The sequence below is a fragment of the Balaenoptera borealis genome (genome assembly GCF_965194805.1).
Source record: "Balaenoptera borealis genome assembly, chromosome: 2".
In the NCBI taxonomy this organism is placed as follows: Eukaryota; Metazoa; Chordata; class Mammalia; order Artiodactyla; family Balaenopteridae; genus Balaenoptera; species Balaenoptera borealis.
This window is the reverse complement of record NC_138867.1, coordinates 146,899,168-146,924,705: the sequence shown is the minus strand read 5'-3', so window position 1 is coordinate 146,924,705 and position 25,538 is coordinate 146,899,168. Positions and strand designations below refer to the sequence as shown.

At 35.9% G+C, this 25,538-nt stretch overlaps 1 long non-coding RNA gene across 1 annotated transcript in view; it reads right to left on the bottom strand.

The window, feature by feature from the left end:
* The window catches only part of LOC309622730, a 400,144-nt gene extending 378,949 nt beyond the window's left edge, over nt 1-21,195 (bottom strand). The window contains exon 1 of the long non-coding RNA XR_014241088.1: nt 21,118-21,195. This is a non-coding gene — a long non-coding RNA (uncharacterized lncRNA). The remainder of the gene's footprint in view (nt 1-21,117) is intronic.
* Nucleotides 21,196-25,538: the final 4,343 nt, after the last annotated feature.

Genomic DNA, 25,538 nt, shown 5'->3' with positions numbered 1-25,538 from the left:
CGCGCAGCACGAAGACCCAACGCAGCCAAAAATAAAATAAAAATAAAAAATAAATAAATTCATTAAAAAGAAGAATATTTCTTAGTTTCCAGCATATGAGGTATTTCTAGTTTTAAGTTTGCATTGCAGTATGAACAGAAAACATTAGTATAAATTTTAATCCCTTGAAATTTTTTAAGACTTGCTTTTTGGCTGAGCACTTGGTCAGTTTTTGAAATTATACTTTTGTTTTTGGAATGAATGTGCATATGTTGCTGTGTTCTGTTGGTTGAGTTTACTGATTGTACTGTTCAAATATTCTATGTTCTTATTGATTTTTTGTCTACTTTTTCTCTATATTATTGATACAAGTGATTAAAACTTCCCACAGTGATTGTGGATTTGGCTATTTCTTGTTTTATTTATGTCAAAATTCGAATACAGTTTTGAATTGCTATATTGTCCTGGTGAATTGAAACTTTTGTCATTAGGAAATATCTCTCTTTGACAATGCTTTCTGCTTTAAAATTTACTTTCTGATATAATACAGCTGTATTAACTTTTAGTTACTTCTGATCTATATCTGACATATATCTGTATATATATATAGAGAGAGAAATTTATTGAAAAATATTTTACATATCACAAATACACATAAAATATACAACACCATAATGAGGAGCATGAATGTTTCTACCACTCACAAAAGTCTTCTCATGCCCTTTTGGAATCTCTACAGCTCTGTCTATAAGCAACCACTGATATGCTGTCTCCACAAATGTTTTAATTTTCTACAGTTTTATATAAATAAAATAAAAATTTTTTAGCCACTTTTTTTGGTTCAAAATATAATATTGGGATTAATGTTATTATGTGTATCTATGGTCCACTCCTTTTTATTGCTCAGTACTATTCCACTGCAAGGATATATCATAATTTGTTTATCCATTCACTTAATTTACAGATTTTTAGGGGGTTTTTTTCTCTTCAGTTTGGAGCTATTACAAAGTCCCATGGACGTTTGAGTACAAGTGTTTGTATACACATATTCTTTATTTCTCTTGAGTTAATACCTTGGGTAAAAACTTTTTAAGACTCTTTATCCTGTTCTGTGGCTTAATATCCATCCATTTTCAGCCATTATCTTCACAAATACTGTTTTTGTCTTATTTTCTTCTCTCCAGGGACATTCATAGCATGCAAATGAACTTCTCTTACCTCTTTTCAATTTTATTAATCATTTATTTCTGTGTTTCATTCTGGTTATTTTATTTATTTATTTTTACTTATCTTCTGGTATACTGATTTCTTTTTTGGTTCTCTTAATTCTGATTTTAACCTACCCTTTGAATCCTGCATTTCACATAGTTAATTTTTTTAGTTCTTGAATTTTTATGTTTTATGGTTTCTAGTTCTCTGCAAAAACTACCCCTTCCTTCCTTCCTTCCTTCCTTCCTTCCTTTCTTCCTTTCTCTCTCTCCCTCCCTTCCTCTCTATCTCTCTCCCTCCCTCCCTCCCTTTCTTTCTTCCTGCCTTTCTTTCTTTCTTTTTTTTTTCTATAGAGAAAGCATGATTACTTAAATGTCTGTATTTCAAGACTCCTGTAACTGGAGAATGTGTGTCTGTCTTTTTTTCTGTCATGTCATTAATGTTGTGTGGTCTATTAGTGTGCTTTGTTGTTTTGTAATGTGTGCTTGGCATTGTATTGAGAAAGTATGTGTACAAATGTGTTGAGTTCTAGAAATATATTATCTTCCTCTAGGAAGGACTTACATTTGACCTATGAGAACTAATACTCCAGGATGCCTGGGGGCATTGGCACCCTGGGCTCACCTCAATCTAATTTCAGGAATTGAGATCATTCTATTTTGAGATGCAATATCTATAAAAGTTATGAAAGTCTGCCGACTTCTGGAGACCCTATTCAAAGTGAAGGGGTTCAGCAGAGCTGTGTACACTTGGGAGAACTTGGACTCCAAATACTGTTCGCCTAGCCTATTAGACTATCAGGAAGCATTTTTTAGGATCTCAGTGGCATCTCTGGAATCAGAAAAACAAACAAAGCAAACCAAATTCAAAAACAACTTTTATTTTAAAAAGCCAAACAAAACAAAACAGACGAAGAATGGCCCAAACACCAGTCTGATTAATAGAGGAAACATGTTGGTAGTAAAAGCGTAACACGGTTAAAATAAAACTTCTGAAAAATTTTTAAAATGTTTGTTGTTTGTTTATTTATTTATTTATTGGCCATGCCATGTGGCCTGTGGGATCTTAGTTCCCTGACCGGGGATTGAACCCAGCCCTTGGCAGTGAAAGCATGGAGTCCTAATCACTGGACCACCAGGGAATTCCCCTGAAATTCTTTTAATTACTTGAACCATATATATTTGGAGTATGTAAAGTATGTTTTTTTTTAGGATATGTTCTTGGTAAGTGTGGCTTGAGTTTGTCTTTCTCTTTCTAGACAAGTAAGATATTTGTAGGCTATCGGGAATTTTTTTTCCCTGAGTGACAGACTTTGCTGCTTACTCATTCAGAAACTAAGAGGTCTCCATGGCCACCTCTGAATGGTAATGATGAGTTACCACCCACTGTGTATTGCTCTTCCAAAAACTGGAAATTGAAGGCTAGGGAATACTGTAGGCAGCCACGAAAGGAATGTTTATGTGCTCGGATCCAGAGGAGAATTTTGTGGGAAATATAATAATTTACCCAAAATTTCAAAAATTATTGCTTCAGATTACGCTAAAGCAGTATCTTTAACTTCTTAAATATTTGATTTAAAGTCATTTCCTATCGATATTAGCTATGAAACATAGATGTGCTATTTGGACTGCTGTTGCTGAATTCTGTCAAATGATCATACTCTTCATAAACTATGATTTATATTGAGGAGCCCCTTCTATGCCATCTGCTGCCACAAGAAAATAGTACGGGGTTCACCCAGTATCCAAAAGCCTCTCTGCTGAATATTTACAACATGGTCCTGAGGGAAGCAGGGAGCAAAAAGCATCAGCCAGGCAGTGGAACAAACAACAGCAAGCAAGGTTCAAACAAGTGGTTCACTTATGCTCTCATTCAGGGCCATCTCTAAATGTCCTCTTCACTATTTCAAAGCCTCAGCATTTTACTGGTCATTTTCTTTTTTTTCCATAATTGGAAACTCTGTCCTGTGTTACAGGAAATTTTCCATCCTGTGAGCCTTTGTGGGAGAAACAAGGTCTAGGTGAGGACTTTCCCAGGCCCCTTGAAGCTTAGGTATAAAGGTGATGTAGGCTTTGTCTGTCAAAAGCAATAACCTGAAACAGAAACTAGTGGCTCAGAGAAAGAGGGACAAGGGAGCTGTAGCAGTTAACAGGTTTCCATGGGCACCGGTGGCAAAATTACCATTAACTCTGCTTTTTAGCTTCAGTGCAAGGCATGGCATTGTATGTTCACTGCAGTCCCTACCACCTGGTTCTGTATGATGCTTTTGATGCTAGCTACCTGGATTCTGGTGATTCTTGCCTGTTTTCAGAACCTGATTTTCCAGTCTTTTACCTTGTGCCTTTGTGAGCTACCAATATTGTTTCAATAAGTTCCTTTCCAGCTTCAATCAGCCAGAAGTGGTTTCTGTTGTTTACAATTATGGCTCATGAGCAGGGCAATCACCATCATCGTTATCATCTTCATCATCCTTAATAGCTAAAGGTCACTGTTCATTTAAGATGTGCCCGGTACTCTGCTAAACACTTCATGGGCATTATCCCAAACAACACTTTCAGCAAAAATGGCCTTTCAACTGTCCTGAGAGGTAGGTGCCATAATTATCCTCATTTTACTTTTGACAAACTGAAGCTTGAAGCAGTTAAGGAATTTGGCCAAAGTTAATAAGCATGAACGCTAGGATCTCAATTCAAGCACTTTTAATTCTCATACTGTACTGTTTCCATTAATAATAGTAGCATCATTGATTTTATTACTCTACTTCCTCACTCCTTAACAAACTGTATTATTTCTAATCATTTTACCTTATGCTATCCTAGGGCTAGATCAGTGTTTCCAGTGCTCGTGAATTAATCATGGAAGGTATCGTTAGCCTCATTTTACAGACGAGAAAACTTAGAAGATACCTGAGTTGCTCAAGGTCACGTGCAGTTAGGAGGTGATGGAGACGGGGATGGAACCCAGATCTTCAGACTCTAATGGGATCCTAATTTTATCACCCTAGTAAAAATCCTAAAATAATTTTGCCCCCATTTCTAGTCAGGGATCACTTTAGTAATGGTTACTACTGTGTAAAACACTGAGGAATCAGGAGCCATCTGTTTTTTGATCATATTTGTATCTCCAAAAGATCTGTGAGCCTAATAGACTTTCATTAAATACTTGTTCAGGTGGTAAATTGAATCAAGTGATATCCTATCCCTCAGCTTTAAAGATGGTATACTGTTGACATATGTAGATTCTTTTTTTCTTTTCAATATATAGAAGCTTAGCTTCCCTGAAAAACACCTCCTTTATTTTGTCCCCATTAGAAAGTAATATTTAAGGCTAATATGTGAACTCCTACAAAAGAAAAAAAATGTAATATTAAGCTGTTAACAAGAAAAAGAAAATGTATCCTCAGGGCTAGGCTCATGGAAGCCTTAATTTATAATAGTGAAAGATTGCAAATAACTCAAAATTTCTACATGAACCTAAAAATCTCACTTCAATTCATTTTTTAATATTCTGTATTTGCTATTGTTTATTAAAAGTATTACTGTGTTTAAATAGCATTTGGAAGTCTTCCATCCAAATCCATGTAGTAACAGGCTCAGACCTTAGAGTCAGCTTAAGTCCTCTCCCCACGGCCTCTCCTATCTTATTTCCTACAACTCTCCACCGAGTTTACCCCATTCCAACCACACTGGCTTTCTCAGTGTTCCTTGAACATGTCAACCCAGCTTCTGCCTCAGGGTCTTTGCACTTTCTCTTTCCTCTGCTTAAACAATATTCCCCTTGATATCCATGTGGCTAGTTCCCTCACTTCACTGATGCTTCCATTCAAATGTCAGACTTTTTTTTCCTTTAGGAAAAAAAATTACAATTTTTATTGAAATGTAGTTGATGTACAATATTATGTTAGTTTTAGGTGTACTACGTAATGATTTGATATTTGCATACATTATGAAATGATCACAATAAGTCTAGTAAACATCTGTCTCCACACAAAGTTATTACAATATTATTGATCATATTTTTTGTGCTGTATATTATAGTCCCATGACTTATTTATCTTGTTTATTTATATAACTGGAAATTTGTATCTCTTAATCCCCTTCACCTATTTCACCCACCTCCCCAAACTCCTTCCCATCTGGCAACCACTGGTTTGTTCTCTTAGATCTATAAATCTGTTTTCATTTGGTTTTGTTTATTTTGTTTTTTAGATTGAACATATAAGTGAGATTATGTGGTATTTGTCTTTCTGTCTGACTTATTTCATTTAGCATAATATCCTCTAGATCCATCCATGTTGTCACAAATGGCAAGATTTCCTTTTCATGGCTGAGTAATATTCTTTAGTCTTTATCCATTCATCTATCGATGCTTCCATATCTTGACTATTGTAGATAATACTGCAGTGAACATCGGAGTGCATATATCTTTTAGAATCAGTGCTTTTGTTTTCTTTGGGTAAACACCTCAAAGTGAAATTTCTGGATCATATGGCAGTTCTATTTTTAACTTTTTGAGGACCCTCCATACTGTTTTCCATAGTGGATGCACCAATCTACAATCCCACCAACAGTGCACAAGGGTTCCCTTTTCTCCACACCCTCACCAACACTTGTTATTTCTTGTCTTTTTGATGATAGCCATCTGACAGGTATCCCACTGTGGTTTTAGTTTGCATCTCCCTGATAATTAGTGATGTTGAGCACCTTTTCATGTGTCTGTTGGCCATCTGTATGTCTTCTTCGGAAAATGTCTATTTAAGTCCTATGCCCATTTTTAGGCTGTTCATTTGTTTTGTTTTGTTTTATGTTGAGTTGTATAAGTTTCTTCTGTATTTTGGATATTAATCTTTTATTGGGTGTATCATTTTCAAATATCTTCTCCCATTCAGTAGACTACTTTTTCGTTTTGTTGGTAGTTTCCTTTGCTATGCAAAAGCATTCCAGGGTGTATCAGAGAAGCATTCACTGACCTTTGTAAATTAACGTCATTCTACATTCACTCTCTACCCAACACCCTGCTTTCTTCTTCTTTATTGCACTTATATTTGATGCCATATATATGTATATATACACACACATACTCACACACGTGTGTGTGTTTAATTGTGTATTGTTTTACTTTCTCACTAAAATACAAGCTTCAAAAACAAACTTTGTTTTGTTTTGGTCACTGCCAAATTCACAATGACTAATTCAATCCTGGACAAAGAGTTATTGGTCAGTAAATATTTGTTGAGTGAAAGAAATTTGTTTGGTCTCATGTAAGCCCACTACTGAATACCTGGCTGAGTGTTTACTCTTGTCTTTTTGAAAAAATCACCCTCTTTTCTCTGAATAGAAGAGTTGAGCCCTGCTGGTCATCTTTAGTTTCTTTGCCATTACACATTGGGCACTGGTTCTATTCCTTATCTGTATTGTGTTTGAATTCAGTGCTTCTTTTTGATAAACCTTGACTCTAGGCTGGGATTTTTGGTCTTACCCATAAATTACTTTGAATGTTAGCAAGTAGAATGCTGTGTATTTTTAAAATGGTATTTATGGACCATAAATGAAAATAGGTAGAAAGATATTCAAAAAAAATAGAAAGAAAAAAAGAACATCTGTAATACTATTGGGTCATTTAGCCTGAAAGTAAAAGAAAAACAGTTAAATCTATCTACATAGATGTGTGTGTGTGTGTATATGTGTATATATATATATATATATATATATATATATATATATATATATACACATACATATATATATACATATATATGTATATATATATAGACAGTGAGAATCAAAAGTATTGGTGTTCAGATATTCTATATTTATTACTCATTTTTGTGTGATTATTCTAACAGATACCATTCATTCAGTAAATATTTACTGAGTCTTACTATTAGGCACAGTGTTAAGCAGTTTTCATGGGTCATTTGATTCAATACTTACAATAATTCTATGAAATTATAGAAGGAAAACCAAGACTCTAAGAGGTTAAGTAATTGCCCATAGCCCCACAGCTTGGGGAGTGTGATGGGATGGGGTCAGTGATCAAACCAGTACTGGAATCCAATTCTATCTTTCTCCAAGTTCATACACTCATGACATTGCTTAAAATCTCTTTAGGTAATATTCTTTATCATGGATATGGCAAATATTTTTGTTTGTTTTTCCCTATCTATCTGTTGTGCAAAACCCTATTTAATTCCTCCTTACCCAGGAATGATTCTGGGTTGATGCTGCAACTTTTTCCTGTAGATATGAAGAAATAGTTGTGATTCTCACAGGGAAGGTTGATTTCCATGATTTATTGAAGAAAAAGATAACATCCAATTGGGAATGTGAACGGAGAAGAGATTCCCATTTATCTGGAAGAGAAGGAAAGAAAGAAAGAATGAAGGAAGAATAGATGGAGAGATAGACAGATAGATATTGAAAATCATACTACTCTATAACCCTATTAATTGTTCTCCAAGACAGAAATACTTGAGCAGTATTACTCTGGTGACTTCTTGACAGGGACTTTATCTGATTTGTCCATTGGTATGTCTCTAGCACTTAGTACAATGTAGATTCTTTGTAACTATTTGATAAATGAATTAATGAGTACATATCATGAAAATTATATAAGTAAAGAAATTACTGACTTGTTTTTATTTAAATCATATAAAGATACAAAGAGTAGATAAAGCCTTGAACTAGAAGACTGGTACAACTACAAAACGGACTTTTCTTGCTCTGCTTCAAACTTACCTTCAATCCCTGTTTCAAAGTCTCAGTGAATTAGCTGACTTTATGGTGTGGTAACAAGGCAATCTCACCCACAACTGAGATTTCAAATTGGGAACTTACCTTCAGGTTTTCCTCCATAACTTGCAATCCACAAATCACTTAAGTTATCCATGTATTATGAACTTTAAATGGTCTCCAGAGAAAACTATTTTAATACCTTTATTTTATTTTATTTTTAGTACAACTGAAGGAATTACGATCAATCCCTTATTGAAAAATGTATGAGACAAGATAATAAGTAGTGAAGCTTGTACAATAAATCATTTTGACCAGGTATGGAAGTAATAAACATAGATCAAATAAAAGGCTGGCACGTTGACTAATGGTACCATCACGGTCATTTCTATAGGGAGTGACCTGTTCATCTCTTTGTTGAACATGTGCTATTGTAGAAAACAGAATCATTATGGCTTATTTTGTTGTTTTTGCTTTACTATTATTATTTTTTAAATCAGAAGTTTGAGGCTGGCTTAGTAATATGAGAAGCCCAAGTCTGAAACATACATAAATACATATCTTGTGCAGTGATGCCGTGATAACTTTTTCCATTATTTTAATGATATTTGTAATGCTCCAATCATTCAAATAATAGCATATGAGAAATTAATAGGTATTGTGCAAATTTTGATACTGAAAGCTTTGGATTTAAATGTAAACTGGGAAAGAACTTCATATAAGCATGACGACTGAAAATGAAGTTGCAGAAATACGTTTAACAACTTTTCAAATCCTTGCCAGGTTTTACTCCTTGTTTCACGTAAGGGAAATTCATTTAACTGAATAAAAAACCTCTAAGAGAAGCTGCCATATAGCTTCTGTAGAGCATTTATGGGACATCACAAACATTTTGAGCTCCTTTGTTTCCATAGTGTCAGTCCTAGTGCTGATTTAGAAGTTTTGTGACTGACAAATGGCAGAATCATTCAAAATGTGCAGTACCTGGAAAGACGAAGTTGATCCTTAAAAAATAAAAGAAACAGATTTATTGAGGGATAATTGTGTACAATACACTACACATATTTAAAGTGTATGATTTCATAAATTTTGACATATCTATATACCCATGAAACCATCACAGCAATCAGATAATGAATATTTTCATCACCCACAAAAGTTGCCTTATGCTCCCTTAAAATGCTTTATTCTTACCCCTCCCTTTACTCCTCCCCCAGGCAATAACTAATCTGTTTTCTGTCACTGTACTTTGACTTGCATTTCCAAATGCAATCATAGAATCATACAGTATGTATTCTTTTTTGCCTGTTTTCTTTCATTCAGCATAATTGGGGTTCATTCATGTTGCATATGTTGAGTTCATTCCCTTTTATTGATTAAATGGATATTCTACAGTTGTCAGCTATTAAGGGATATTTAAATGTTTGCAATTTTTGGCTTTTATAAATTAAGCTGCTATGAACATCATCGTAAAAGTCTTTATAGGCACATACGCTTTTATTTCTGTTGGGTAAACACCCAGGAGTGGAATGGCTAGATCATATGTTATCAGTATGCTTAACTTTCTAAGAAACTGTAAACTGTTTTAGAAAGTGACTGTACCATTTTACTATCTCAGGAGCAGTGTATGAGTTCCAGGTCTTCTACATCCTTGTCAACACTTGGTATGGTCAGTCTTTTTAATTTTAGCCATTCCGAAAAATGTGTAGTGGTTTCCCATTTTGCTTTTAATTTTCATTTCCTTAATGACAGCTGATATTAAGCATCTTTTTATGTATTTGTTGATTCAAATTTTCTGCCCAGTTTAAAAAATTGGATGTTTCTTTTTCTTACTGAGTTTTTAGAGATCTATATATATTATGGACGCTGATTCTTTATCAGATATATAATTCACAAGTATTTTCTCCCAGTGGCTTTTCTTATCATTCTCTTAACATATTATTTTGAAAAGCAAAAGTTTTTTTTTTTTAACTTTGATGAAGTTCAATAAAAATTTAGTTTTTTTATAGATTATGTTTTTGATGTTGTATCTAAAAAATATCTTTGCCTAACTCAGGTTACAAAAACTTTCTCCCATGTTTGCTTCTGAAGTTTTATAATTTTTGGTTTTATATTTAGTTCTATAATCCATTTTGAGATAAATTTCTGTATGTGGTGTGAGGAATGAATCAAAGTTGGCTTTTTTGCATATGGATATCCAGCTGTTAAAGCACAGTTTGTCAAAGAAACTATATTTTCTCCACTGAATTTTCTTTGCAACATTGCCAAAAATCAGTTATTCATTTATATGTGAATTTACTTATGTGTCTTTTTTTCGATTGATCCATTTTTGTGCCAAACCACACTGTCTTGATTACTATAGCTTTATAATAAGCCTTGAAATAAGATAGTGTGATTTCTCTAACATTTTTTTTCACAGTTGTTTTGTCTATTCTTGGTCCTCTTTATTTTAATAGTGATATGAGAATCAGTTTGTCAATTTCTAGAAAAAAAGTCTACTGCTATTTTGATTGGAATTGAATCTACAGATCAATTTGGAGAGAATTGATATCTGAACAGTATTGTGCCTTCTGACCTGTAAACAAGGTCTTCATTTTTCAAGTCTTTTTAAATTTCTCCTGGAAATGTTTTACAGTTTTCAATATAACAAGGTTTTGACATAATTAGTCAAATTAATCCCAAGTAGTCATATTTTTATGTTATTGTAAATAGTATTTTCTTAATTTCTGTTTGTGATTGTTTGTTGATCTTTTATCCTGCAGACTTAATAAGCTCAATTATTAGTTCTAGTAGCTTTTTTGTAACTTCCATCAGATTTTCTACATAGACTCATATTAATTAAAAATAAAGGCACTTCTTTTACTTTTTTTTCAAATCTGGATGCCTTTTATTCCTTTTCTTTTCTTATTTTTAACCTGATGGCACTGCATAGAACCTGCCGTACAGTGTCCAATAGAAGTGGTGAGAGTTAACATCCTGTCTTGTTGCTAATCTTACTGGGACAGCATTATCCTTCACCATTGCATAAAATGTTAGCTAAAAGTATACATTTTATCAGGTTGAGGAAGTTCTCTTATGCTTCTACTTTACTGAGAGTTTCTGTTGAGAATAGATTTTGGATTCTGTTAAGTCCACTGAGATGGTTGTATTTTTTCTTTTATAGTTAATATAGTGAATTTGATTGATTGATTTTTATATGTTAAACCTACCTTGCATTCCTGGAATAAACCCCATTGGTTGCAATGTGTTAAGCTTTAATAATACTGAATTTAATTTGCTAAAATTTTGTTTAGAATGTTTACATTTATGTTTATGAGGCTACTGGTCTATAGGTTACTTTTTTTTTTCCAAAGGTGAGCATAACTTTATTATTTCAAAACATCTTAATTGGAGTATAATTCCTTTACAATGGTGTGTAAGTTTCTGCTCTATAACAAAGTAAATCAGCTATACATATACATATATCCCCATATCCCCTCCCTCCCACACCTCCCTCCCACCCTCCCCATCCCACCCCTCTAGGTGGTCACAAAGTATCAAGCTGATCTCCCTGTGCTATGCGGCTGCTTTCCACTAGCTAGCTATTTTACATTTGGTAGTATATATTAGTCCATGCAACTCTCTCACTTCATCCCAGCTTACACTTCCCCCTCCCCATGTCCTCAGGTCCATTCTCTACATCTGTGTCATTATTCCTGTCCTGCCCCTAGGTTCTTCATAAACTTTTTTTCTTTTTTTTTTAAGATTCCATATATATGTGTTAGCATGTAGTATTTGTTTTTCTCTTTCTGACTTACTTCACTCTGTATGACAGACTCTAGGTCCATCCACCTCACTACAAGTAACTCAATTTCATTTCTTTTCATGGCTGAGTAATATTCCATTCTATATATGTGCCACATCTTCCTTATCCATTCATCTGTCGATGGACACTTAGGTTGCTTCCATGTCCTGGCTATTGTAAATAGAGCTGCAGTGAACATTGTGGTACATGACTCTTTTTGAATTATGTTTTTCTCTGGGTATATGCCCAGTAGTGGGATTGCTGGGTCATATGGTAGTTCTATTTTTAGTTTTTTAAGGAACCTCCATACTGTTCTCCAGAGGGGCTGTATCAATTTACATTCCCACCAACAGTGCAAGAGGCTTCCCATTCCTCCACACCCTCTCCAGCATTTAGTGTTTGTAGACTTTTGATGATGGCCAATCTGACTGGTGTGAGGTGATACCTCATTGTAGTTTTGATTTGCATTTCTCTAATAATTAGTGATGTTGAGCATTCTTTCATGTGTTTGTTGGCTGTCTTTACATCTTCTTTGGAGTAATGTCTATTTAGGTCTTCTGCCCATTTTTGGATTGGGTTGTTTGCTTTTTTGATATTGAGCTGCATGAGCTGCTTGTAAATTTTGGAGATTAATCCTTTGTCAGTTACTTCATTTGCAAATATTTTCTCCCACTCTGAGGGTTGTCTTTTCATCTTGTTTATGGTTTCCTTTGGTGTGCAAAAGCTTTTAAGTTTCATTAGGTCCCATTTGTTTACTTTTGTTTTTATTTCCATTACTCTAGGAGGTGAGTCAAAAAGGATCTTGCTGTGATTTATGTCATAGAGTGTTCTGCCTATGTTTTCCTCTAAGAGTTTGATAGTGTCTGGCCTTACATTTAGTTCTTTAATCCATTTTGAGTTTATTTTTGTGTATGGTGTTAGGGAGTGTTCTAATTTCATTCTTTTACATGTAGCTGTCCAGTTTACCCAGCACCATTTATTGAAGAGACTGTTTTTTCTCCATTGTATATCCTTACCTTCTTTATCATAGATTAGCTGACCACAAGTGCGTGGATTTATCTCTGGGCTTTCTATCCTGTTCCAATGATCTATATTTCTGTTTTTGTGCCAGTACCATACTGTCTTGATTACTGTAGTTTTGTAGTATAATCTGAAGTCAGGGAGCCTGATTCCTCCAGCTCCATATTTCTTTCTCAACATTGCTTTGGCTATTCTGGATCTTTTGTGTTTCCATACAAGTTGTGAATTTTTTTGTTCTAGTTCTGTGAAAAATGCCATTGGTAGTTTGATAAGGATTGCATTGAATCTGTAGATTGCTTTGGGTAGTAGAGTCATTTTCACAATGTTGATTCTTCCAATCCAAGAACATGGTATATCTCTCCATCTGTTTGTATCAACTTTAATTTCTTTCATCATGTCTTATAGTTATCTGCATATGGGTCTTTTGTCTCCTTAGGTAGGTTTATTCCTAGGTAGTTAATTCTTTTTGTTGCAATGGTAAATGAGAGTGTTTCCTTAATTTCTCTTTCAGATTTTTCATCATTAGTGTATAGGAATGCAAGAGACTTCTGCGCCTTAATGATGTACCCTGCTACTTTACCAAATTCATTGGTTAGCTCTAGTAGTTTTCTGGTAGTGTCTTTAGGATTCTCTATGTATAGTATCATCTGCCAACAGTGACAGCTTTACTTCTTCTTTTCCAATTTGGATTCCTTTTATTTCTTCTTCTTCTCTGAATGCTGTGGCTACAGCTTCCAAAACTATGTTGAATAATAGTGGTGAGAGTGGGCAACCTTGTCTTGTTCCTGATCTTAAAGGAAACGGTTTCAGTTTTTCAACTTTGAGAACAATGTTGGCTGTGGGTTTGTCATATATGGCCTTTATTATGTTGAGGTAAGTTCCCTATATGCCTACTTTCTGGAGGGATTTTATCATAAATGGGTGTTGAATTTTTTCAAAAGCTTTTTCTGCATCTATTGAGATGATCATATGGTTTTTATCCTTCATTTTGTTAATATGGTGTATCACATTGATTGATTTGGGTATATTGAAGAATCCTTGCATTCCTGGGATAAACTCCACTTGATCATGGTGTATGATCCTTTTAATGTGCTGTTGGATTCTGTTTGCTAGTATTTTGTTGAGGATTTTTACATGTAAGTTCATCAGTGATATTAGCCTGTAGTTTTCTTTCTTTGTGCCATCTTTGTCTGGTTTTGGTGTCAGGGTGATGGTGGCCCGATAGAATGAATTTGGGAGTGTCCCTCCCTCTACTATAGTTTGGAAGAATTTGAGAAGGCTAGGTGTTAGCTCTTCTCTAAATGTTTGATAGAATCCACCTGTGAAGCCATCTGGTCCTGGGCTTTTGTTTGTTGGAAGATTTTTAATCACAGTTTCAATTTCAGTGCTTGTGATTGGTCTGTTTATATTTTCTATTTCTTCCTGGTTCCGTCTCAGAAGGTTGTGCTTTTCTAAGAATGTGTCCATTTCTTCCAAGTTGTCCATTTTATTGGCATATACTTCCTTGTAGTAATCTCTCATGATCGTTTGTATTTCTGCAGTGTCAGTTGTTACTTCTCTGTTTTCATTTCTAATTCTATTGATTTGAGTCTTCTCCCTTTTTTTCTTAATGAGTCTGGCTAATGGTTTATCAATTTTGTTTATCTTCTCAAACAACCAGCTTTTAGTTTTATTGATCTTTGCTGTTGTTTCCTTCATTTCTTTATTTTTGATCTGATCTTTATGATTTCTTTCCTTCTGCTAACTTTGGGGTTTTTTGTTCTTCTTTCTCTAATTGCTTTAGGTGTAAGATTAGGTTGTTTATTTGAGATGTTTCTTATTTCTTGAGGTAGGGTTGTATTGCTATAAACTTCCCTCTTATAACTGCTTTTGCTGAATCCCATAGGTTTTGGGTCATCGTATTTTCATTGTCATTTGTTTCTAGGTATTTTTTGATTTCCTCTTTTATTTCTTCAGTGATCTCTTGGTTATTAAGTAGTGTATTGTTTAGCCTCCATGTATTTGTATTTTTTTCCTGTAATTGATACCTAGTCTTATAGCATTGTGGTCGGAAAAAATACTTGATACAATTTCAATTTTCTTAAATTTACCAAGGCTTGATTTGTGACCAAAGATATGATCCTTCCTGGAGAATGTTCCGTGAGCACTTATGAAGAAAGTGTACTCTGTTGTTTTTGGATGGAATGTCCCATAAGAATCCATTAAGTCCAACTTGTTTAATGTATCATTTAAAGCATGTGTTTCCTTATTTATTTTCATTTTGGATGATCTGTCCATTGGTGAAAGTGGTGTGTTAAAGTTCCCTACTAGGATAGTGTTACTGTCAGTTTCCCCTTTTATGGCTGTTGGTACTTGCCTTATGTGTTGAGGTGCTCCTATGTTGGATGCATAAATATTTACAATTGTTACATCTTCTTCTTGGACTGATCCCTTGATCATTATGTAGTGTCCTGCTTTGTCTCTTGTAATAGTCTTTATTTTAGTCTATTTTGTCTGATATGAGAATTTCTCCTCCAGCTCTCTTTTGATTTCCATTTGCATGGAATATCTTTTTCCATCCCCTCACTTTCAGTCTGTATGTGTCCCTGAAGTGGGTCTCTTGTAGACAGCATATATACGGGTCTTGTTTTGGATCCATTCAGCCACTCTATGTCTTTTGGTTGGAGCATTTAATCCATTTATATTTAAGGTAGTTATTGATATGTATGTTCCTATTACCATTTTCTTAATTGTTTTGGGTTTGTTATTGTAGGTCTTTTCCTTCTCTTGTGTTTCCTGCCTAGAGAAGTTCTTTTAGCATTTGTTGTAAAGCTGAATTCTCTTAGCCTTTGCTTCTCTGTAAAGGTTTTAATTTCTCTGTCAAATCTGAATGAGATCCTTGCTGGGTAGAGTCATCTTGTTGTAGGTTTTTCCCTTTCATCACTTTCAATATGTCTTGCCACTCCCTTCTGGCTTACAGAGTTTCTGCTGAAAGATCAGCTATTAACCTTATGGGGATTCTCTTGTATGTTATTTTTTGGTTTTCACTTGCTGCTTTTAATATTTTTTCTTTGTATTTAATTTTTGATAGTTTGATTAGTATGTGTCTTGGCGTGTTTCTCCTTGGATTTATCCTGTATGGGACTCTCTGCACTTCCTGGATGTGATTAACTCTTTCCTTTCCCATATTAGGGAAGTTTTCAACTATAATCTCTTCAAATATTTTCTCAGTCCCTTTCTTTTTCTCTTCTTCTTCTGGGACCCCTCTAATTCAAATGTTGGTGCATTTAATGTTGTCCCAGAAGTCTCTGAAACTGTCCTCAAATATTTTCCTTCTTTTTTCTTTATTCTGCCCTACAGTAGTTATTTCCACTATTTTATCTTCCAGGTCACTTATCCGTTCTTCTGCCTCAGTTATTCTGCTATTGATCCCTTCTAGAGTATTTTTAATTTCATTTATTGTGTTTTTCATTGTTGCTTGGTTCCTCTTTAGTTCTTCTAGGTCCTTGTTAAATGTTTCTTGCATTTTGTCTATTCTATTTCCAGGGTTTTGGATCATCTTTACTATCATTATTCTGAATTCTTTTTCAGGTAGACTGCCTATTTCCTCTTCATTTGTTTGGTCTGGTGGGATTTTTACCTTGCTCCTTCTTCTGCTCTGTGTTTTTCTGTTTTCTCATTTCGGTTAAGTTACTGTGTTTGGGGTCTCCTTTTCACAGGCTGCAGGTTTTTCATTCCTGTTGTTTTTGGTGTCTGCCCCCAGTGGGTAAGGTTGGTTCAGTGGGTTGTGTTGGCTTCCTGGTGGAGGGGACTGGTGCCTGTTTTCTGGAGGACGAGGCTGGATCTTGTCTTTCTGGTGGGCATGACCACATCCATTGGTGTGTTTTGGGGTGTCTGTGACCTTGTTATGATTTTAGGCAGCCTCATTGCTAATGGGTGAGGTTGCGTTCCTGTCTTGCTAGTTGTTTGGCATAGGGTGTCCAGCACTGTAGCTTGCTGGTCATTGAGTGGAGCTGGGTCTTAGCATTGAGATAGAGATCTCTGGGAGAGCTTTCACCGTTTAATGTAACGTGGAGCCGGGAGGTCTCTGGTGGACCAATATCCTGAACTCAGCTCTCCTACCTCAGAGGCCCAGACCTGACACCCGGCCGGAGCACCAAGACACTGTCAGCCACACAACTCAGAAAAAAAGGGAGAAAAAAAAGAAAGAAAAAAAGAAAATAAAGTTATTAAAATAAAAAAAAATTAATTATTAAAAATAAAAAAAAAATTTAAAGTAATTTAAAAAAACGGTCAGACAGAACCCTAGGACAAATGGTAAAAGTAAAGCTATACAGACAAAATCACACAAAGAATCATACACATACACGCTCACAAAAAGAGAAAAAGGAAAAAATATATATATTGCTCCCAAAGTCCACCACCTGAATTTTGGGAAGATTTGTTGTCTGTTCAGGTATTCCAGAGATGCAGGATACATCAAGTTGATTGTGGATATTTAATCCACTGCTCCTGAGGCTGCTGGGAGAAGTGTCCCTTTCTGTTCTTTGTTCGCACAGCTCCTGGGGTTCAGGTTTGGATTTGGCCCTCCCTCTGTGTGTAGGTCGCCTGAGGGCATCTGTTCTTCTCTCAGACAGGATGGGGTTAAAGTAGCAGCTGATTAGGGGGCTCTGGTCACTCAGGCTGGGGTTAGGGAGGGTTACGGAATGCGGGGATTGCCTGCTGCCGCAGAGGCCAGCGGGATGTTGCAACAACCTGAGGCGCGCCATGCATTCTCCCGGGGAAGTTGTCCCTGGATCACGGACCCTGGCAGTGGCGGGCTGCACCAGCTCCCAGGAGGGGAGGTGTAGATAGTGACCTGTGCTTGCACACGGGCTTCTTGGTGGCTGCAACATCAGCCTTAGCATTTCATGCCCGTCTCTGGGGTCCACGCTGATAGCTGTGGTCACACCCGTCTCTGGAGCTCGTTTAGGCGGTGCTCTGAATCCCCTCTCCTCGTGCACCCCGAAACAATGGTCTCTTGCCTCTTAGGCAGGTCTAGACTTTTTCCTGGACTCCCTCCCGGCTAGCTGTGGCGCACTAGCCGCTTCAGGCTGTGTTCACACCGCCAGCCCCAGTCCTCTCCCTGCGATCCGACCGAAGCCCGAGCCTCAGCTCCCAGCCCCGTCCGCCCCGGCGGGTGAGCAGACAAGCCTCTCGGGCTGGTGAGTGCTGCTCGGCGCCGATCCTCTGTGCAGGAATGTCTCCACTTTGCCCTCTGCACCCCTGTTGATGCCCTCTCCCCCGTGACTCCAAAGCTTCCCCCCTGCCCATCCCCCCGTCTCCGCCAGTGAAGGGGCTTCCTAGTGTGTGGAAACTTTTCCTCCTTCACAGCTCCCTCCCAGAGGTGCAGGTTCCATCCCTATTCTTCTGCCTCTGTTTTTTCTTTTTTCTTTTACCTTACCCAGGTACGTGGGGGAGTTTCTTTTTCGAAAGTCTGAGGTCTTCTGCCAGCATTCTGTAGGTGTTCTGTAGTTGTTCCACATGTAGATGTATTTCTGATGTATTTGTGGGGAGGAAGGCAATCTCCACGTCTCACTCCTCCGCCATCTTGAAGGTCTCCAAGGTGAACATAACTTTAAATGCTGGCATAACTCCAGTGGTCTCTCCTCCTATAGCACTGCCCTCTTCTCACCTGGCTCTTGCAAGTTATCGAGAATTCAAGTGGGAAAGACAGGTCGAAGGGGTCACCTGTATGATATCAGTCTTAGCAAAACCAAAGCCTCAGTGCAGCCTGAACTGCCTCAGACTTGACCCAGAGGCAGGACTGCCAGGTTTCTTTTTTAAACAGGTCTTTGTCTGATTTTAGTAACTGGTCTCACAGAGTGAGTTGGGAAGTATTCCCTCCTCTTTGATTTCCTAGATAATTTCGTATAAAATCCTGGTTTTAAAAAAATGAAGAAATGGCATGAATACAGTTCACAGAAAAGAAATATAATATTCCTCTAAATATTTCAAAAAATTTTACCCATATTTGTCATATACGAAATGAAATTAATACTAAAAACTACCATCTTCACTTGTCACACTAACAAAAACCAGAGTTTAATAAATTACTATGAGTGAAGTTATGGGTCAACAGTGACATTCTTCTTTGGTGAGATGGTAAACTGGTTCAACCTACATGTAGGAAAACACAATATTTCTAATTTAAACATGCGTACACCTTTATCAGCAATTCAATTCCTAGAAATTTATCCAAAAGATTTACTCACAGGCATATTATGTATAATAATTTCATCAAGGCATCCTAGTGATAACAGAAGGTTAGAAACAACCGAAATATCCATTAACAAGCACCTGTCAAAAATGTATAATCCACATCAATACAATATAAAACAAGGCAATAGATTAAAAGAACTGAGCAATTTTCATGTATTGATATATGACCTTCATGATAAATAAGAAAAGCAAAGTGAAGAGCAATGTTTATAGTTATATTAATATTCATGTTAAATATTAAAGGGTTATTTTCTTTATACATAGACAAACTTACCAATAACATTGATGATCATTAGGTAGATGTACTAGATACCAGGGACCGGGACTAGGAGGGAGACAATTTTTACTGGGTGCGTTTTTGAAACCTTTGTTTATGCAGTATGTTTATCGAGGACTTATTCAAGTAAATGAAGAGTCAAAATGAGCTAATAATTAACATATGTATATATTAGTCATCCATGATCACTCAGGACTTAGAGCAAAATGTCAAGAAATTTATTCATTTTTTTCCTCCTATTTACAAAAATACTGATCCTCAGATTCACTACTCAGTGTGTGTGTGTGTGCATGTCTGTGTAAATTTATTTTTCTGCTTAAATAAAGTAGAAGATACTGTATTTGTTCAGATTTATTCAAAGATTTTTAATCATTGATTTATCTCAATAAGTAATTCAGACACTTAAAATCAATTATTATCATCAAATCATTCAAAATTTTAGTTTTGAAAAAACATCAAAGTGAACTGTTTATATATTTGTCATTTTATACTGTTTAATTTGTATTTGTTTTTCGTTAAAATAAAAAATTATTTATAAAATTTATTATCATAAGTGGTGCTGGGAAAATTGGACAGGTACATGTAAAAGTATGAAATTAGAACACTCCCTGACACCATGCACAAAAATAAACTCCAAATGGATTAAAGACCTAAGTGTAAGGGCAGACACTATCAAACTCTCAGAGGAAAACATAGGCAGAACACTCTATGACATACATCACAGCAAGATTCTTTTTGACCCAGCTCCCAGAGAAATGGAAATAAGAACACAAATAAACAAATGGGACCTAATGAAACTTAAAAGCTTTTGCACAGCAAAGGAAACCATAAACAAGACCAAAAGACAACCCTCAGAGTGGGAGAAAATATTTGCAAATGAAGCAACTGACAAAGGATTAATCTCCAAGATTTACAAGCAGCTCATGCAGCTCAATAACAAAAAAACGAACAACCCAATCCAAAAATGGGCAGAAGACCTAAATAGACATTTCTCCGAAGAAGATATACAGATGGCCTACAGACACATGAAAGAATGCTCAACATCATTAATCATTAGAGAAATGCCAATCAAAACTACAATGAGATATCCTCTCACACCGGTCAGAATGGCCATCATCAAAAAATCTAGAAACAATAAATGCTGGAGAGGGTGTGGAGGAAAGGGAACACTCTTGCACTGTTGGTGGGAATGTAAATTGATACAGCCACTATGGAGAACAGTATGGAGGTTCCTTAAAAAACTACAAATAGAACTACCATACGACCCAGCAATCCCACTACTGAGCATATACCCTGAGAAAACCATAGTTCAAAAAGAGTCATGTACCAAGATGTTCATTGCAGCTCTATTTACAATAGCCAGGACATGGAAGCAATCTAAATGTCCATCGACAGATGAATGGATAAAGAAGATGTGGCACATATATACAATGGAATATTACTCAGCCATAAAAAGAAATGAAATGGAGGTATTTGTAATGAGGTGGATGGAGTTAGAGTCTGTCATACAGAGTGAAGTAAGTCAGAAAGAGAAAAACAAATACAGTATGCTAACACATATATACGGAATCTAAGGGAAAAAAAAAAAAAAAGGCCATGAAGAACCTAGTGGCAAGACGGGAATAAAGACACAGACCTACTAGAGAATGGACTTGAGGATATGGGGAGGGGGTGGGGTGAGATGTGACAGGGTAAGAGAGTGTCATGGACATATATACAGTACCAAATGTAAAATAGATAACTAGTGGGAAGCAGCCGCATAGCACAGGGAGATCAGCTCGGTGCTTTGTGACCACCTAGAGGGGTGGGATGGGGAGGGTGGGAGGGAGGGAGATGCAAGAGGGAAGAGAAATGGGAACATACTGTATATGTATAACTGATTCACTTTGTTGTAAAGCAAAAGCTAACACACCATTGTAAGGCAATTATACTTCAATAAAGATGTTTAAAAAAAATTTATTATCATTAGTAAATAACTGACCTACAATAAACTACATAAATTTAAAATATGCAGTGTAATAAATTTTGACATATGTATACACACAGGAAACCACCACCACAGTCATGATATTGACCATAACCATCACCCTCAAAAGTTTCCTCATCTCCCCAGTTAATCCTCTTTACCACTATATCTCCTCATTCCCCAAGCAACCCATCACACACTTTCTATCAAAATGGATTAGTTTATATTTTCTCGAGTTCTGTATATTTAGAATTCTACTGTATGGAACTTTTGTCTGGCTTCTTTATCTCAGCATAGTAATTTTGAGAGTAATCTGACGTGTACAACAATAATCTTTTTCCTTTGAACTGTGGAATAGTATTCCATTGTGTGGATAACCACAATTTGTTTATCTCTTCCCCTATTGATGGGCATCTGGTTTGGGTTCAGATTTTGGCTATTGCAAACAAACATGCTGTGAGCACTCATGTACAAATTTTTGCATGAACATATGTATTTTCTTTCCTCTTGGGTTCATATCTGAGAGTGAAATGGTTGTACGAGATGGTAAGCATGTTTCTAACACTTTAAAACACTGACAAAATCTTTTCTAAGGTGTGTGCATGATATAACAATCCCAGCAGCAACGTCTGAGAGTTTAGTTCCTCCACAGTTCCCCCTACAATTGGTATAGTCAAGTCTTTTCTAATTTTAGTCATTCTAATAGGTGTGGAGAGATATATCATTACAGTTTTAATTTACAATTCCCTAATGCCTAATATGTTGACATCTTTTCTTGTGCTTTTTTGTCATCAACAAAGTTTATAACATGTTAATATTTGTGTGAAACATTAGAGAGTACACATTCATATATTTTCATGTATACATAGAATACTTCACCAGTAATATTGATGGTCATTGGGTAGAGGTATTTGGTGTTAGAATATTTACATCACCTTGAAAAGAATATCCATTCCCATTAATAGTCACTGCCCATTATCCCCTCCCCCCAGTTCCAGGTCCCTACTAATCTACTTCCTACCTCTGTAGATTTGCCTATTCTAGACATTACACGTAAATGAAATTTTATAATATGTGGCATTTTTTTTTGCTTCCTTCACTTGGCTTAATGTTTTCAGGGTCATTCCAAGTAGCATGTAGCAGTATTTAATTCTTTCTTATGGTTGAAGAATCTACCGTTATATGAATATACTATATTTTGTTCATCCATTCATTAGTTGATGGACATTTATTTTTTCTTTCTACTACTAGGTTATTATGAATAACACATAAACATTTGTGTATATATGGTTTCAATTATTTTGGATATATACATAAGAGTAGAATTATGTTCATCGTTATAGGTATCTCTATGTTTAATATTTTGAAAAAGTATCAAACTGTTTTTCACAGTGGCTTCATCATTACGTAATCCCACCAGCAGTGTATGAGATTTCCAATCTCTCCATGTCCTTACTAACACTTGTTTTTGACTTTTTTTTTTAAATAGCCATCCTAGTGAATATAAAGTAGTATCTCATTGTGATTTGGAATTACATTTCCCTACTGGCTAATGATTTTGAGCACTTCTGATGTGCTTATTGATCATTTGTATATATTCTTTAGAATAATGTCTATTCAAATTATTCACTCATTTTTATGGTTATTTGTCTTTTTATTGTTGAGGTGTAAGAATATTGGAAGCTATCAGAGGTTAAAACCTACTTAGATAAAATTAGACATCTGGCTACCTGGCTACAGCAAGTCTCCCATGAAGTGCCAGATCCAGACAGGTTTTCAGGTTTATTCTCCTGAATTCCTCAGGGAATGAGATCTGTTTTGTCTACTAAAGTTCAGGTGGTCACTTCTCTTGTTACTGAACTCAAGTTTGGCTGCTCCCCACTCAAAAGCCAATAATTGAGAGGCAAGTGTCAGTAGAAAGGAAAGATCCTTTATTCAGAAAAGCCAGCATTGTGGGGAGAAGGTAGACTCATGTCCCGAGACCAACTTCAAAGATTCTGCTCAGCCATGACAGTTTTTAAAAGGGAAAAGGGGGGAAGAATCTCAGTGAATACTCAAGGCAGGAAGTTGGATTCTGCATCATTCTCCATTGTGTGCAGACTGGCCGACTCTTTCTTCAGAAGTTACCTTGCCTGCATGATCTGCCTGCAGGATTCCTAAGGGGGCTGTTATGGGTAGAGAGCTAGTCATTCTTTAACTACTTAATTCTTCATTCTTACTTCTTTTAATCTAGGAAAAGAATCAACAGTTTATGCAAGGCATGGTGTGCATAAGTCAGGAGTTAGGTTAAATTGCCTAATGATCTCATTCCTATAATTAGGTTCTTTTAACATTGGAGGGAAACAGAAATGGGAAAACAGGAAAGGGGCAAAAGAGCTGCTTTCACTCGAACTACTTCTAATTGGGTCTGTTGCACCAAAATGGTGGACTAAGGGACTGAGATCTTAGTCATACAAGATGTGGATCCAAGTCTTGGAATTCGGGAATATTTCGAACTTGGTGTCCCTTCCCCAAATTGAGGCAGCACTATCCCGTGTTTCAGCAGGACGTAGCCAGAGTGGGCATCATACCATTCCCTGAAAGATTTGCAGAAGATTGAAACAGGATTGGGGACTGAAACTGAGTCCCCCTAAAACCAAATTCCTCTGCAGGGTTTATGACTAACTGTCTACCCAAAATGTTATTCCCTTTCTTGTCCAACATTTGTTCTCCTCAAGATTGAGGAATATTGAAGAAAAGTGGGGAATTGGAACCAAGCAGGACCCTGTGGGACCCTCCTGAGTACAAAAGCCTTTCCGCATCCCCCCATTTCTTGTTTTTAAGAAAAAGTCTTCAGCCTCTTAGACCTTCCTTGAGTTCAAAAGGGTAGATTCGGTTTCTAATTCGGGAAAGGAAAGAATGCAGAAACAAAAGAGCAATCAAGAAACAATAGTGCAGTGATAAAGCAGGGTCCTGCCTCCTCCTCAAGGGATATATAAAACAATATGTCTTTGCAGGAACCAAGTTCCCCACCAGGTGGAGGACGGTAACTTCATGGTGCACACAAGATTCTTGGAACACGACAACAAACAAACAAACAAACAAAAAAGAATATTGGATGCTAGATCCTTAGATATATAGATATATGGGCTGTCTTTCAATTTATTCAGTTTTTCTTTAGTAGCTCTCAATGATGTTTTGTAGTTTTCAGTGCACAAGTCTTCACAGTACACATCTTCAGTTAAATTTATTCCTAAATATTTTATTCTTTTTTATTTTAAGTGGAAAATTATTTCATAATTTTATTTTCAGAGCTTATTGCTAATGTATAGATATACAATTGATTTTTGTGTATTGATCTTGTATTCTGTAAACTTGCTGAACTTATTTATTAGATGTAATAGTTTTTTTTGCGTTTATTCCTCAGGTCTTTTATATGGAAATCATTTTATTTCTTCCTTTCCAGTCTTGATGGCTTTATTTCTTTTTCTTTCCTAATTACAGTGGCTAGAACCTGCACTGCAATTTTAAGGAGAAGAGGCAAGAGTGGGCATCCTTGCTGTATTCCTGATCTAAGGGAGAACGCTTTCAATCTTTCTCCTTTAAGAATGATGCTATCAGTCTTTGGGGTTTTTTTTAAATAGGGGCCCTTTATCAGGTTGAGGAAGTTTACTCCTGTTCCTAGTTTGTTGAGTGTTTTTTATCAGAAAAGGGAGTTGTATTTTTTCAGATGCTTATTCTTCATCAAATGATATGATCATGTCATTTTTGTCTTTTATTAATATGCTATATTACATTGATTGATTTACGTATATTGATCCAGTCTTGCATTTCTGGGATAAATCTCATTTGGTGGTGGTATATGCTCTTTTTTTTGTATATGTTACCAAATTCTGTTTCTATTATTTTTGAGGGTTTTTGAGTTTGTATTCATGAGAGATATTGGTCTGTAGTTTCCTTGTAATGTCATTATCTACTTTTGGTATCAGGGTAGAAATTTTTTCATAGAAGGAAGAGGGAAGGAGGTCTCCTTCTTTTAAATTTTGTTTGGATGAGTTTGTGATAGACTAGTGTTAATTCATTTTTCAACATTTGGCAGAATTTACCATTGAAATCATCTATTTGTAGGCTTTTCTTTGTGGGAAAATTTTTGATTACTAATTCAGTCTCTTATTATAGGTCTATTCAGATTTTTTTCTTTACTATATTTTAATAGTTTGTGTCTTTCTAAGAATTTGTCCATTTTCTGTAAGTTACTTAATTTGTTGATATGCAATCATCCTTAGTATTCCCTTATAATAGATTTTTTGATGTGGACCATTTTTAAAGTCTTTATTGAATTTGTTACAATAT